We start from the raw sequence: 13,871 nt of genomic DNA on the forward strand, positions 1-13,871 counted from the left end.
AGAAGACATCCTCCAGTGCCTCGACAGCCAGCATGTGAGCATGTGCTTCAACACATTGGGGGCAAGCCCCACCTCCCACCTTTAGTTCTTTCCTTCCAACTGTCTATTGATGGGACAACAAAGATATTTGGGCAATACACTTGTCTGCCCAATATCCCTGCACACGGTATCTGTCTCTCCTGTCAATCCAATACAGGTATTCAGTGTATCCATGCATCCCTCTATCCTATACACCTATCCCATACATCTATGCACCTGTCTATCAAGAAACCTATCTATTCCATGTACCTAACCATCCAGCGCTCCATGTCCAGCCTGTGCGTTTTGGCAGCAAGAGCCTCTGCACCAAGTGAGGTGTGGAAAACAGCATCAGCCCCGATGCTATGATGTCCCCATCTGGTGATATTTTGGTTTCTCTGACCCTAACCCTAACCCTTACCCCAAACCCCCTAGAGGGGAGGCAGCCTGCCATTGCCTTCCCAAGCCCACCAGGCCCGGCAGCCGCTGACATCACCCACCTTCCGGCCATGCACCAGAAAGTACTCTGAGGCCTGGTGGGTGGGCACATGGGGGGTGCCACTGGCAGGCAGCCATACCCCTCACCCCCTAGAGGGGAGGTGGTCTGCCACCACCTCCCCAAGTCCACCAGGCCTGGCGGCCGCCAACATCACCCATCTCCCCGGCTCCCGGAAGATGGTCTCTGTGAGGCCTGGTAGGCGGGCACATGGAGGGTGCCGCCAGCGAGCAGCCAAACCCCCCACCCCCGAGAACAGGAGGCAGCATGCCATGGGAGTCCTCCACTTGTAAACGGAGCCAAAGTCAACTGGCTCCAATTGTATCAAATGGAAGTTTCCTAGGGGCATCGGATTTGGGAATGTATAACTCCAAGATCCCTATTGCAATCTTGACCAAACTTGGTTGATGGCTGGAGGAGAGCCTGCTGAACACTCCCTGTGAATATGGGCTCTCCAAGTGCCATTCTGACCCCCACAAACAACGAACTTGTTCATTAAACGGGTTATGTTCATTAATGTTTGTTGTTCATGGATGGCAACGAACATCATGTTCGTATTTTTTTTGCCATTTGTGCCCATGTCTACTCCCCAACAGCACCCTCCAGGCTTGTGTGCCAGTGGTGTCCCATTGCGGCTGTCTATCAGTGGGGCTCAGGGATAACCCCCTGCACCAGTGAAGGAGTGGATGGGCCAAAGAAGTGTGTTGGGAAGTAGTCATCTTCCTCAGCTGCTCCAGGCTGGGTAATGCCCCCAAACAGCAGCAGACAGTTACACTACAAAAAGATGGTGTCGTTAATAGGCATCCATGCAAAGGGAAAAGTGAACCCCCTCACACCCGTACAGCCCTACACAGGATGCAGAGTATAGCTGCAACCAATTCCCTTGCACCCTGGCAGCACCCAAGCCCCTTTCCCACCAGGCAGTCATGGCCCCCCACCTACATAACCCTTGGCAGGATACCTCTGTGCCCCAACCATGTTATTAAAGTGCCTTTCTACCAAGCCATGCCTATCTGTGTGATATTCTCTAGCTGGCCCAATGTTGCTGATGGTGACATCAGAGCTGCTGATGGTGACATCAGAGCTGCAGCAGAGTGTCTAGTGTCTGCCGGCATGCCTCTTAAGAATCAACTCTCCTGCCCCGGGGGCTTGGGATCTGATCCTGAGTGTCAGGGACTCTGGTTTCAAGCCTGATCTAGGGGTTTTTGGTCCCTTTGCCTTTCTGTTTTTATTTTTCTGGGGAAAGGAGGTGTGGAGCTCAGAGTGGGAGTGTTCACAAGTGGGTGGTGTTTTTGCTCACAAGTGGGTGGTGGCCCTTGCAAGCAATGGGGTGGGTGCCCTGTCTGCCGCTGGGGTAGGAGTCCCCTCTGGACTGGGGAGGGGGGCTCTCAAGCCAAGTGCTTCTGTCAGGGTACCACAGTTATGGGGTATTTCTACCCTGTCTGCTGGCTCTCTGGAGAGGAGGTATGGCACTGAGAGGCAGCAGCTGCATTTGCAGCTGGGGATTGGTTGTGCCTGTAGCTGCCAGTCACAGAACAGTCAACAGCTGCTGTTGCGAGATGGTTGGATGCTGCCATATTTCTGTGGAGATTGGAGAGCTTGCTCTGCTGCCATGTTTGGCCAGGTTTGTCTGTTGGCGTATCTCCCTGAGGAAAGTCCTTAGGTATCAGTGCTGCAGAAGTTACACAGGTGTCTGGACACCTCAGCCACAGTGCCCCTGAGGACTGTGCTGTTAATATCTTACTGACCGAATGAGCACTCATATTTTCTGTCCTGTAACTCTTTCTCCTTGTGCCCTTTGATCCATTCTTTGCTTGCTGGGCAATTGCTTTAATGGTGATTATGTACTCACATGTAGCCTCCTCTGATTAAGAGAGCTGGTGATCCCCATTCAAATTCACTTCCCAATTCAATTTAAACAATCAGTTTTCCCTCTGTGTAGCCTCCACCCCAAGTTAACACAGAGGACCAGCTAAATTTGCTCTGAAGTCTTTTTTCTGGTCAGGTGCTGTAAAATAACTCACAAACTAGTCACTTTTTCCTGGTCAGGACCGCACTTTGACGATGCTAAAAGAAAGGCACCAAAGTGCTGTTCCTGGAAGTTTCTGCTGCTTCCTCATCTGGCCTTCTTCAGACACCTCTCTCTCCCACCTCTTCCTTGCAATTAAAATGCTAAAACACCAACTTCTTCCTCTTCAGGCAGCTTTTCTTCTTCTGCCCTGTCTTCTTCAGCTCTCTCTGAGCTTTTTAATCAAGCTGTGTCTCCCTGGCCAAGACCTCTTCAGCCAACTAACACACAACACCTCTCTGGCCCCTGGTTCAGTGGTTCTTACCCACGGATCAGCAAGACATGATAAAATGACTACTAACTGGTCATTTTGGATGCCCCTGTCAGCTATAAATGCAAAGATTAAAAATAAATAGTTTTCTAAAAACAATAGTGCGAACTCTGCAGTTACCATTCCCTTGGTTTCAGTAACAAAGATGAGCTTTGCTTCTTGGTAGACTGTCAACAAAGGGGTGATGTTATATTATAGTCTTATAAAACCTCTGATGGGAGTGAAAGAAGTTTACCTCAGAACAAATGCTACCCTTTCAATATATAACAGTTATTTACACCATTCAAATACATTTAGGAAGCATTTCCTGAATTATGAGGTTTTTTCTCCACAGTACAGGGCTTGCTTGCCTGAGCTATTTTGTTATTTAGGGCTCCACTCAAATGTGGTAGGCAGAGGAAATGTTTTGCCCTCTTCAGGTAATGGGTAGACTGTCTTCCCTGAGACAGGCTGAGGTAGGTAGAAGCTAAGAAACATAATTTCCCCAAACACAAACATACAAACACACATGAAAAATGGATGAAACGCTAAAGATCAGTGATGAGAAAATGCCAGATTCTTTCTGTATGACTTTTCCACACAGCAATACTTTCCTGTGGAAGCCCCCTTTGCTGCTACAACTGCCAATACAGTGCTGCAGCAAGATGGAAGGTTTCCACACTTTTCCCCCACCCTAGTCCTTGTGACAAAATTTCCCCCCTGCCTTTGTGACACTGGGGAGGGGCTTTTTTCCACTGATATGTCAGTCAGTGATTTTCAAAATAAATCCTCAAAGATCTGGTGGCCAGTGCAGGGACTAGAACATGGGAAATGGCTCCTGTGTTTTTCGTTTGTTTGTTGCCATAAAGTCACCACCAACTTTATGATGACCCCATAGGGTTTTCAAGGCAAGAGATTTCAGAGGTGGTTTGCTATTGCATGCCTCTGCATAATACCCCTGGGCTTCCTTGGTGGTCTCCCATTCAAGTACTAAACAGGACCAACCATTTCCAGTTTCCAAAGTCTGATGAGACTGGACTAGCCTGAGCCATCCAGATCAGGGTGTTGTATGGGTGGGACCAGGAAAATCCAAATTTTCCTGCTCTCCAAGTAGCTAGCCTGGCATTTATGATCTTTTCCAAGGCCGTTTCCACACATCTTACCTGCCTGAGGAACATCACGCAAAAGACCCGGAAGACAGTGTCTTCTTGCATGAAATCATGCCAGGAAGACACTGTTATCCAGGAGTTTTGGATGAAATTGGGCAAAACTCCCAGATAACGTCTTCCTGGCACGATTTCGCGCAAGAAAATGCTGTCTTTCGGGTCTTTTGCGCAATGTTTTGCAGGCAGATAAGACGTGTAGAAACGGACCAAAACATCACAACAGAGCAAGTTTGGGATTATTACAAAAGGGGAGGAAAACCTGTGTGGTACACAGAAGCACCACAATGCTGTTGTGAAATGAGAAAATAATCCAGTTACCTGTAGCATCCAATCCTGGTCAAATAACACATGGGCAAGTGACCTCTGTGTGAGAGAAATGTTGATGCAGGATATAAGATCTCCTAATGTCTATAATTTCAAGTACAAACATTAAGCAGGATCCCAGGAAAGAGGGAAAAATTCAATCACATGCCAATTCACACCTTTTATGCCTGGTCTTCAGTTGAAAAGGTCTATGATTGTCTATAGAATGAAATTTAACAGGAAGGATCTTTTAGATAAAGGGTACAAACCTTGAAAATTTCATCCAAATTGTGTGTAGGAGTACAGTTCACACTCACTGAAACCAATGGAAACAACAATTAGTTTCCTAATATTTAATTTAGATGTTAGAGAATCCAACTCATGTTTTAAAACAAATTACCTCCATCTGTCTTTTATTTAGCACACCCTAATTTATTTTCCTTACAGCCAAAAGGAGGTGTGGCCTACCAGATATCTTAGTGCCAATGCAGAGTGAGCTCCAAGCAGGGCCGGAGTGCCCATGGAGGCCAGGTAGGCAGTGGCCTCAGTGTGCGGGGTGGTGGAGGGGGCGCCAGAGGAGGCGCGGGGGATGGGAGTGCGCGCCACGGAGCTGCAGCCTCCCAGCCCTCCTGCTCCGTGTTGCCGCCGCCACCAGCACATGCCCCCGGCTGGGCTCAGCAGCCGCAGGCAGGCATCTGTGGCGGTGCAGGGCAACCGAGCGGGAGAGCTCGGAGGCCACCCGCGCGCCGTCCCAGCCGCCCGCTAAAGTGATCGGGCCAGCGTGCGTGTGCACCCGTGATGACATCACACATGACGTCATCACGCAGGCCGGTGTGAGTGTGTGCGCACGCACGCAGGGGCGCCCGGCTCGCCGGCTGCTGCAGGCGCCGAAAACCCTGGCACCGCCGCTGGCTCCAAGGCCACAAATTAGGGTAGCTTAGATTCTGGGTTTATGAGATGTCAAGAAAGAGAGATCTGTGGGTGAGCCCAATTTATATCTTCATCATCCCTCAATACCTCGGACACATGTAGATGTTACCAAGAAAAGTAGTAGATGCAGGTGGGTTGATGAAGCAATATTAATTTTGGGTAATTACTGAAATGAATATAAGATACGACGAGCACCCCAGCATATATGAATCTATCAACAACAAGCAAAGCAGAAGATTCTCATATATGTTAGATATATGTTAGATATTTCTCCCTCAGTCTGGCCAGAAGGTCAGAACCCCTCACTGGGTTCCTATGGAAGTACAGTGTATCCAGAAAGAAAGGACAGAAGATAGAGGTTCTCTGAGAGCTGAATTAGATAAGACAAATTACATGAGGCTATGCAAGTGTCTAGAATCATGTCTGTTCCTACCTGCCCATGTCCATTTTACCCCAGGTGAACATGTGTCCTGTAGCCCTCGTCCATGCACGTGTCGGGTAGCTGGTGTAGTTGCGGTTGCAAGTGTCCATGGTCATAATCTAGGAGTTGTCATTGCGGAGCGTAGATTTTGGGCGGCTTCCATTTCCCTCTCTCTTCTTTTTGCCGTTAAATCCAGCTTACACCCAAACTGTTTTGCTTTTAATCTGGCATCCTTTAAATTCTCCCATTTTCTAGCTGATGCCACTACTTTCCTAATCCTTCTTCCTGCACCCTCCTTCCCCCCTTTAACGTCCTCCTTCTCTTCTCCATGCAGAGACTTTGGTCATGATAAGGAGGAGGTGGGAAGATCGTAGCAACACGATTAAGTATCTGAGCAAAAGTTCAGAAACATGTCTGATACATGAACCTGAAAAGGATGGGATGTGTGTGTGTTGGGGGGTACTCATTCTCCGGTTCAGCTCGGCAATACAGAGCAAATTGGGTAAAATTTGGCCATTGTTTCCAATGGGAAATGCAATGCAGGGCTTTCTGGGGGGGTCTGGGGGGCATTTTAGGACTGAATTTTACCAAATTTGCTGGAGAGCTAATTCTAACGGTTCTCTAAAGTCCCCCAATTTTCCTTGAAGATTGGACTTCAGGGGGGGCATTTTATGGGCCCCCAAGAAGGTGCCCCTAGCCACCTTCAATCTCCATTATTCCTTATGGGGAAAATTAGGGGAGCTATCTAGGGGCTGGAGTGGCATTTTGCAGGCAAACTCCACAGACTTTGCACAGGATCTACTCCTACCAATCATCTAAATACCGCTCCTTCCCCTCCAAGTTTCAAGGAGATTGGACCCTGAGGAAGCTGTGATGCATGTGTTTCTGCAGTTGTCCGTTTTTTCCCAGCAATAGGAACAAATGAGGTGGCTGGGGACAACTTCTTTGGGGAGGCCATAAAATGGCTCCCCAAGGTCCAATCTCCATGAAACTTGGGAGTCTTTAGAGGACAGTTAGCAGTAGGTCCTCTGAAAATCTTGTAGATTTATTTTGCAAAATGCCACCCCCCCCCCATCCCCTTGGGTAGCTCCCATAGTTTTCCCCACAGGGAATAATGGAAATAGGAGGAGGCTGGGGACAAACAGGTAGGAAAGAGTTGATTCTGAGTGACAGCAAGAAACGCTGCCATGGCTCCTGAAGTGGGGATTCCCTACCCCCCTTTGCATAGATGCCCCCCCTTCCTGGCAGGCCAAGCTGCAAGATCTCAGCAGAGGTGTGGAACCCCCATTTTTTCTCCCCCCCCCAGGAAACCCAGCAGGGTTTTTAACCCTGATATGTCCAATGGAGTAAACAAATCTCCCTCAGAAAAGCTACAGAGGAAGGTTTGAGCATGCACAAAGAACAGGTGCATCATGGGATACCATCCATTGTCTGGGAGGAATGGGGAAGAAACTTGTGCCAGTCCGAGCATGGGGATCAAATGCAGTATGACTGCAGTGGGCAAGTGAGCAGGAAAGCAATGGGGAAACACGTGTAAGTGTGTTCACGTGCTGTACACGTGTAATTTGTCTCACTCTCAGAGCAGTGCTTCAGTGATCTCAATGAAGATGAAGAAGTTTCAAAGTATTAAGGGAGTCGAGGTGGAAGGAGGCAGGCATTGTACAACATGTACAGGATGTGTCAGTGTGTATAGAGAGATTCTGACAATGTCTGAATATTTCTACGTATGACAAACTGGTATTTTTATTAACTGCTATATTTTGTACTTAACTTAAATTTTATCTCCTAACTTTTTTCATTATGTGTGTCTGTCAAATAAAATTTGGTTAAATCATAAGAAAGTTTCTCATGTTTACTGAGTAAAATATATGGAACCCGGCAGGTGTTTTTACAGTTAAATTTTAAAAAGCTGGAAGCCAAAAAAAGGCTCGAGTATACCACTAGGGTACGGTATATTGTATGTTTGTGTGCAGGGGCAGGGACACTCAGGACAGGCAAACACCATGAAGTCCCTGTATGTGAGGACCAGAAGGGGAGATTGTGACAGTCACTGTGATGAGAGTGATAACATTCAGCTCCACATAAAGGACAGGCTATGCAGAGCAATTAGTAGTCAGCGGAGGTTGGAACTTGCTGAAATAAGGAAGGGGTTCTACCCCGGGGGGGTATTGAAGCAAGAAAATTCTCATCCTGAACTGAGAAAAGGGGAAGGTCTATCTACATGATCGGCTCTCCAAAGTCCTATGAGTTACAACTTGGGACAGAAAAGTATGAGTCAGAACAAGATGCCCCAACTACAGCTATTCTATTAAAGGTATTATGAAATGGGGAAGGAGTGGTTTCACATTGAAATGGGAGGAGCAAATTTCAATTCTGAAATCTGTTGCTCTTTGAGAAAGTGTGGGTATATTAAATCCATTCTCTCAGCTATGAATGCTTTAATATAATCCATCTGACAGTACAGTAATTTATTCTCTTTGCTTTCATGCCAATCAGTGGGCCATGAACTATAAATAGTTTTAATTCACTCAAAAGAAATCTGTGGTAACTATGACTCTGTAATATTGATGGAAAATAAATTAACACTGCACTCCAAAGACACTTGTAAATAATTTTAAGAGATCACAGATTAATGTCTTCTAGGTATCTTTGGTGCTATAAAGTAAGAAAAAGCTGATTCATTAAGTAAAGTAAGTGCATACGAATACTATAATGAATAATCATGTTTAACAGTAGAGTGATGATAATAATTCCTATAATAGCAAAGCAATTCTAAGTATTTCTGCAGTCCAGCTATAGAAGCATGCCATTCAGACAGCAGATATTTCCTCCAGGAGTGAGAATGGAGTGGGCCAGGTGTCTTGAAGTGAGACTTGGAGAAATAATATATATAATGATATTCTGCTATAGTAAGGCTGCAAAATGAAGCCTTCCTACAGACCTGGTAGTGTGTTTTGTAGGGATGGGGGGAAGCTCTTCAGGAATGAAGTATTAATTTGTGAATTTAAAAACTCCCTAACACCACCCACAAAAAATGACCTGATGAACACTGAGCATTCTCATAGTTCTATAGGCAGAATGAAATCTTAAAAGAAGCACGTCAGTTAAAGGAAATAAAGGAAGCGTGAAGGTATGTGAAAAACTGACCTGTTCAAGCACCTGAGAACTTTCATTTATTTATTTATCTATATCCTGCTTTTCTCTCCAATGGGGTCCTAAAGTGTTCTCATCTCCATTTTATCTTCACAACCACCCTGTGAGGTAGGCTAAGCTGAAATAGATGACTGGCTGAAGGTCACCCAACAAGTTTTCATGGCAGATTAGGGATTTGAACCTGGGTCTCCTAGATCCTAATCCAACACACTAGACTGGTTCTCTCTCATAATACTTCAGAGATGGGAGATTGCAGGGGGAGGAAATTTCCCAGTTTATCTCCCCCTTCTTCCATGATTTACTTCAGTCTTCCATTTATATTGAAGTGTACTAATATATAAAAATTTTGCAACCTTCAGTTGTCCTTCATATGAATATACGAAGCTACCAAATACTGAGTCAGTCCCATGGTCCATCTAGCCCAGAGCTATGTACTCGAGCTGGTAGAGGTCCTTCAAGGTTCCATACAGGGACCTTCCCTGCCTTTACTATCTAAGATGTTTTTAACTGGGATGCTAAATAGGCTTGCCATCCCCCCCCCTTGGGGGCAGGAGATCCCCAGATCCCATCCTTCCCCCTGCCTCCACTTACCTGGCTGGTGGGCGGGGCGCATTCCCTGGGGCGCCCACTTCCCGGGTGGTGCGGTGTGCCCCTGGGCAGGGGTGCGCTCCCACACCATGAGAGCAGATGGCAACAGCAGCAAGAGCACGCCACTCCTGTTGCCACTGCCGCCACCTCTCGCTGTCACCTCTCACCGCCGCAGCCCCTGTGTGTTGCAGCATGAGCGAGCAGGTGGGCGGGCAAGCGAGCGAACAAGTGGGCGAGTGGATGGGCAAGCAAGCAGATGGGTGAGCAGGTGGGTGGCTGGGTGAGTGAGCACGTGGGCGGGAAAGTGAGCATGCGGGCAGAGGCAGAGGCAAAAGCATACCACTCTTGTCGCTGCCGTTGCCTGTCACCACTGCAGCCCCTGTGCAGATTGCGTGCAGGTGGCGGCAGCGGCAACAAGGTTGCCCTTTGACCCAGTGCACCCTTTGACCCCCATGTGGTGATGTCACTCGCAGAAGTGACATCATCACGTGAGCCGGGAGCACATGTGCTATGCACGTGCGCAGATAAAGGAAGCTGGGGTAAGTGCTCGCTCCCAGTCTCCTGCCAGGAGACTACGGGGACCTGGGGAACTCCTGCCAAAGGACTCCCAGTCCCTGGCAACCTTAATGCTAAATCATACTCTCAGCTTTTCCATGGATGCAAGAAGGAGAATGGGTAAAGGCTGCCAACTTTGGGTTGGGAAATCCTTGATGATACGGTGAAGCTAGGGGCGTATGGGGTTTGGAGAAGGGAGGGACCTTAATGGGATATAATTCCATAATGGCCACCTTCTGAAGCAGACATTTTCTCTAGAGGAATTGATTTTTGTAGTCTAGAGATGATTTGTAAGTCCAGGAGATCTCTACGCCCCACCTGGACCCCTAGAAGGAACTTATTTTAACACACACACACACATGCACCCTCCCTCAAGTCAATGTAGGATACTGGGACTTATATGGGGGGGAAATGGAACTATGACTACAATGATGAGGGAAATCAGGTGAGATCTCCTATCTGCTCCCCTGTATCAGTGGAAACATAGTAGGATTCAAACCAAGATTACACTATAAATTTAGCCATTAATCAGATTGGGGTTCAGAGTAAGGCCAAAAGTGTCTGCCCTGGTCAATTTAGATCAGGAAAGTATCACAGGGGGAAGGCTGGAGCCCTTCCTCCCCCAGTACCATGATTCCAATCTGAATTAGGCCCTGCAGCACTCTGGTAAATAAGTTCCTCACAGCTGCCATGTGGCTGCAGGGAAAGCAAGTTTGGCAAAACCTGGCCTAACACATAGAGAAACATTTGTTGGTTGGTTGGTTTATATCCCACCATCCTTGCAAGCAGGCTCAGGGCAGGTCACAACATGATAAAATCACAATTTCAAATGACACACACATACACAATAAATACAATAAATTGCAGTAAATATAATTTCAGAAAACAATAAAATATCAATACATATTCTGAGTAGGCACAACAGATGATACTAATATTCCAAGAACAAAATCTGCATATCAAAAATGGCAGTGGAAAATCGTCCATAACTGCATTCACATGTAGTTAGATATGGCACAATTGTTGCCCTACAGCAGGGGTGGGGAACGTCCGGCCCTGGGCTGTATATGGCTCGCAAAATCATTTGATCTGGCCCTAGATGTCCAGCTTCCAACGGGCCCAGCAGCTCCAGCACCGGTGGGGAGACACTGCAGAGAAAGATGAGCGGCTGTAGCGGTGGCGCTGCAGACGAAAACAGCAGGCAGATCCCCTGATCCCTCCTTCCCCCGCTCCCACTTAACTACTTGGCAGGGGCATGCTCCCTGGGGCGCCCCTTCCCCAGGGGACGTGCTCCTGCACCACAAGAGCAGGCGGCGGTGAAAGCAGGCCGCTCTCACTGCTGCTGCCACCTGCTGTTGCCAGTGTCAGCCACTGCCACTGCCGCTACTGCCACCACTGAGCGCTGGCGAAAGTGGCCTGTGCAGCCACGGCGAGAGCAAGCAGCACTGGCAGCAACAGCAGGGGGCACTGGCGACAGAGCTGCTGCTGCTGCTGCCACGGCCACGGCCACCACCAAGAGCAAGCTGCAACAGTGGCGAAAGCGGCTTGTGCCAGCAGTGCAGCAGCGAGAGCAAGTGGCAGCAGCAGTGACAGTGAGTGGCGCTGCTGCTGCCGATAGCGAACTTCTGCTGCAGCTGCCACCACTGGGAGTGGGCTGTAGCAGTTGTGGCAGGGAGAAAGGGAACACAAGTGCCCTTTCTCCCGTGCACAGGATGACATTACTCCCGGAAGTGACGTCATCATGCATGCTGCGTGATGACATCATTTCTGGGAATGACGTCATCATGTGCTTGGAAAAAATGGTGCTCCCCAATTGCCCCTTGGCAGAAAAAAGGTTCCCCACCCCTGCCCTACAGTAATTTTTTTAAACTGGATTTTCCTGGTGTGTACAAGACAAGCCAGTGGCAACTAACTGCTATAGTATACCAATAATATAAGACACAATTATGTGAGATTCAACCCAGGATAGGGATCAAGCTTAGCCTACTCTCACCAATCAATTTTCAAAGCCTCCCTAAGAATTATTCAGAGTATGGTCATGTGTGTCGTTCAGATTAATCTCAAAATCTGTGCCATTAACATTTTCTATATTCAATTTTAACCAGTTGGATTGTTATTAATTTGCTATCCTTCTTAGTTCTTCAGGGCTGGACTACAAATCAAATCAAAATAGTATTGCAAATTGCTTTGTAAATTCCATTCCAATATGCCCATGCCACAGTTGTACTGGATATATCCTTTACATTCCATGTTTCTCTAAATGAAATCTCTTTTCTGTTTTTGCATACATCTCTTTTACATTTGCATTTTTGTATAACAACATTTATATATTTACTGAGAGAAGAGTTCTGTGACAACAGAGATACTATCGTAAAAGAAGTTTCTATAGTTATCTGGTGCATATCACTTCAGAAACATTAGAAATCACTCAGGAATCACTAAGTACAGGATAGGAACTCTGATGGCATTATAATGTCATCAAAAATAAAATATTTTTAAAATGAATAAAATTGCATGGCTTGTGAAAAAAAGCTGTAACATGTCACTTGCTGATGCTTAAGCAATACCACCAAGAGAAACTTGACAGGAAAGGATTCCTATTGTTGCCTATGGAATAGCAAAGATCCACAAGTAATTTCAGATTCTTCATTGTGCACTTGTGGAAGTAAGACTAACCCATGGTTGTTTACTACTATTACCACTACCACCACCACCACCACCACTACTACTACTTTCATATGGAAAAAGAATCCTTGACTCCTTAATATTAACTTCTAGGCATGTTCATTCAGATACTAATGAAAACCAAATCAACTAACAGAGATATTTTCCAGTCAGCAGAATTACATATAGAACTTGCTATCAAACTGGATAATACTAGTAGGTCTGTGTTTCCTAAGTGTTGTTTGCATCAATAATATCACTTGTTTTCCATCTTGGTGGGAGTGTTTTGGGTTGATTCTGTATAAGCAGTAACTCCTGGTTACTTAGTAGTCTGTAATCTATAATGTTGTTTATGCTAAGCACAGGAGCGGCCATTTTTTTTCACATACTGGCATACACAGCATGTAGCACTACAGAAGGATGTGGGTCAGAAGTTCAGAATGAGGCAAATGGCAACCTGGATGCTTGGCAACATCTGATATGATATTTTCTCAGTAATGTTTGTTTAAAACTGTTCTGTGCTGCCTTTCCACCTAAATAGGGTCCCCAGGTGGCAAACATCAAAACATGAAGACCAGGGCTTTTTTTCTGGGAAAAGAGGTGGTGGAACTCAGTGGGTTGCCCTTGGAGAAAATGGTCACATGGCTGGTGGCCCCATCTCCTGATCTCCAGACAGAGGGGAGTTTAGATTGCCCTCCTTACTGCTCGGCGGCGCAGAGGGCAATCTAAACTCTCCTCTGTCTGGAGATCAGGGGGCGGGGCACCGGCCATGTGACCATTTTCAAGAGGTTCCGGAACTCTGTTCCACTGCGTTCCAGCTGAAAAAAAGCCCTGATGAAGACATTTCAACATCAATATATTAGTATATCCACTGCAATCAGTAACAGAGATACAAACTGACTGGCTGATTTAGGGCCAATCCAGACAAGATGTAGCAAATCCACAGTGAGGATGAAACTGGGATTTCTTGCTGCCCTTAATATTTCTTAAAACCAGCTATTAGGACTCCAGTTTGGATCGAGGCCAATTTGATTTATTTCCTCCCTTGTGAGAAATAACCCGGTGAGACAGCAGTCATTACTTTTTGCATGCCAAACTTTCCCCATTAAAATTAACATTTTAATATTATTTTTTTGTGGTCATATACCACCTAAATGATGTAAAATAGCATAAAAATGGCATAAAAGATACAAAAAATATCATTAATTATACCAAGGAACTTTAGGCAAACTGAGATTGAGGGAAATGATGATGTACAA

At 46.5% G+C, this 13,871-nt stretch overlaps 1 protein-coding gene across 1 annotated transcript in view; it reads left to right on the forward strand.

The window, feature by feature from the left end:
• GABRG3 (gamma-aminobutyric acid type A receptor subunit gamma3) overlaps nt 1-13,871 on the forward strand; it is a 523,442-nt gene that overhangs the window by 440,858 nt on the left and 68,713 nt on the right. The window lies entirely within an intron of this gene.

This window comes from Eublepharis macularius, chromosome 3, assembly GCF_028583425.1.
Source record: "Eublepharis macularius isolate TG4126 chromosome 3, MPM_Emac_v1.0, whole genome shotgun sequence".
NCBI classification, from domain to species: Eukaryota; Metazoa; Chordata; class Lepidosauria; order Squamata; family Eublepharidae; genus Eublepharis; species Eublepharis macularius.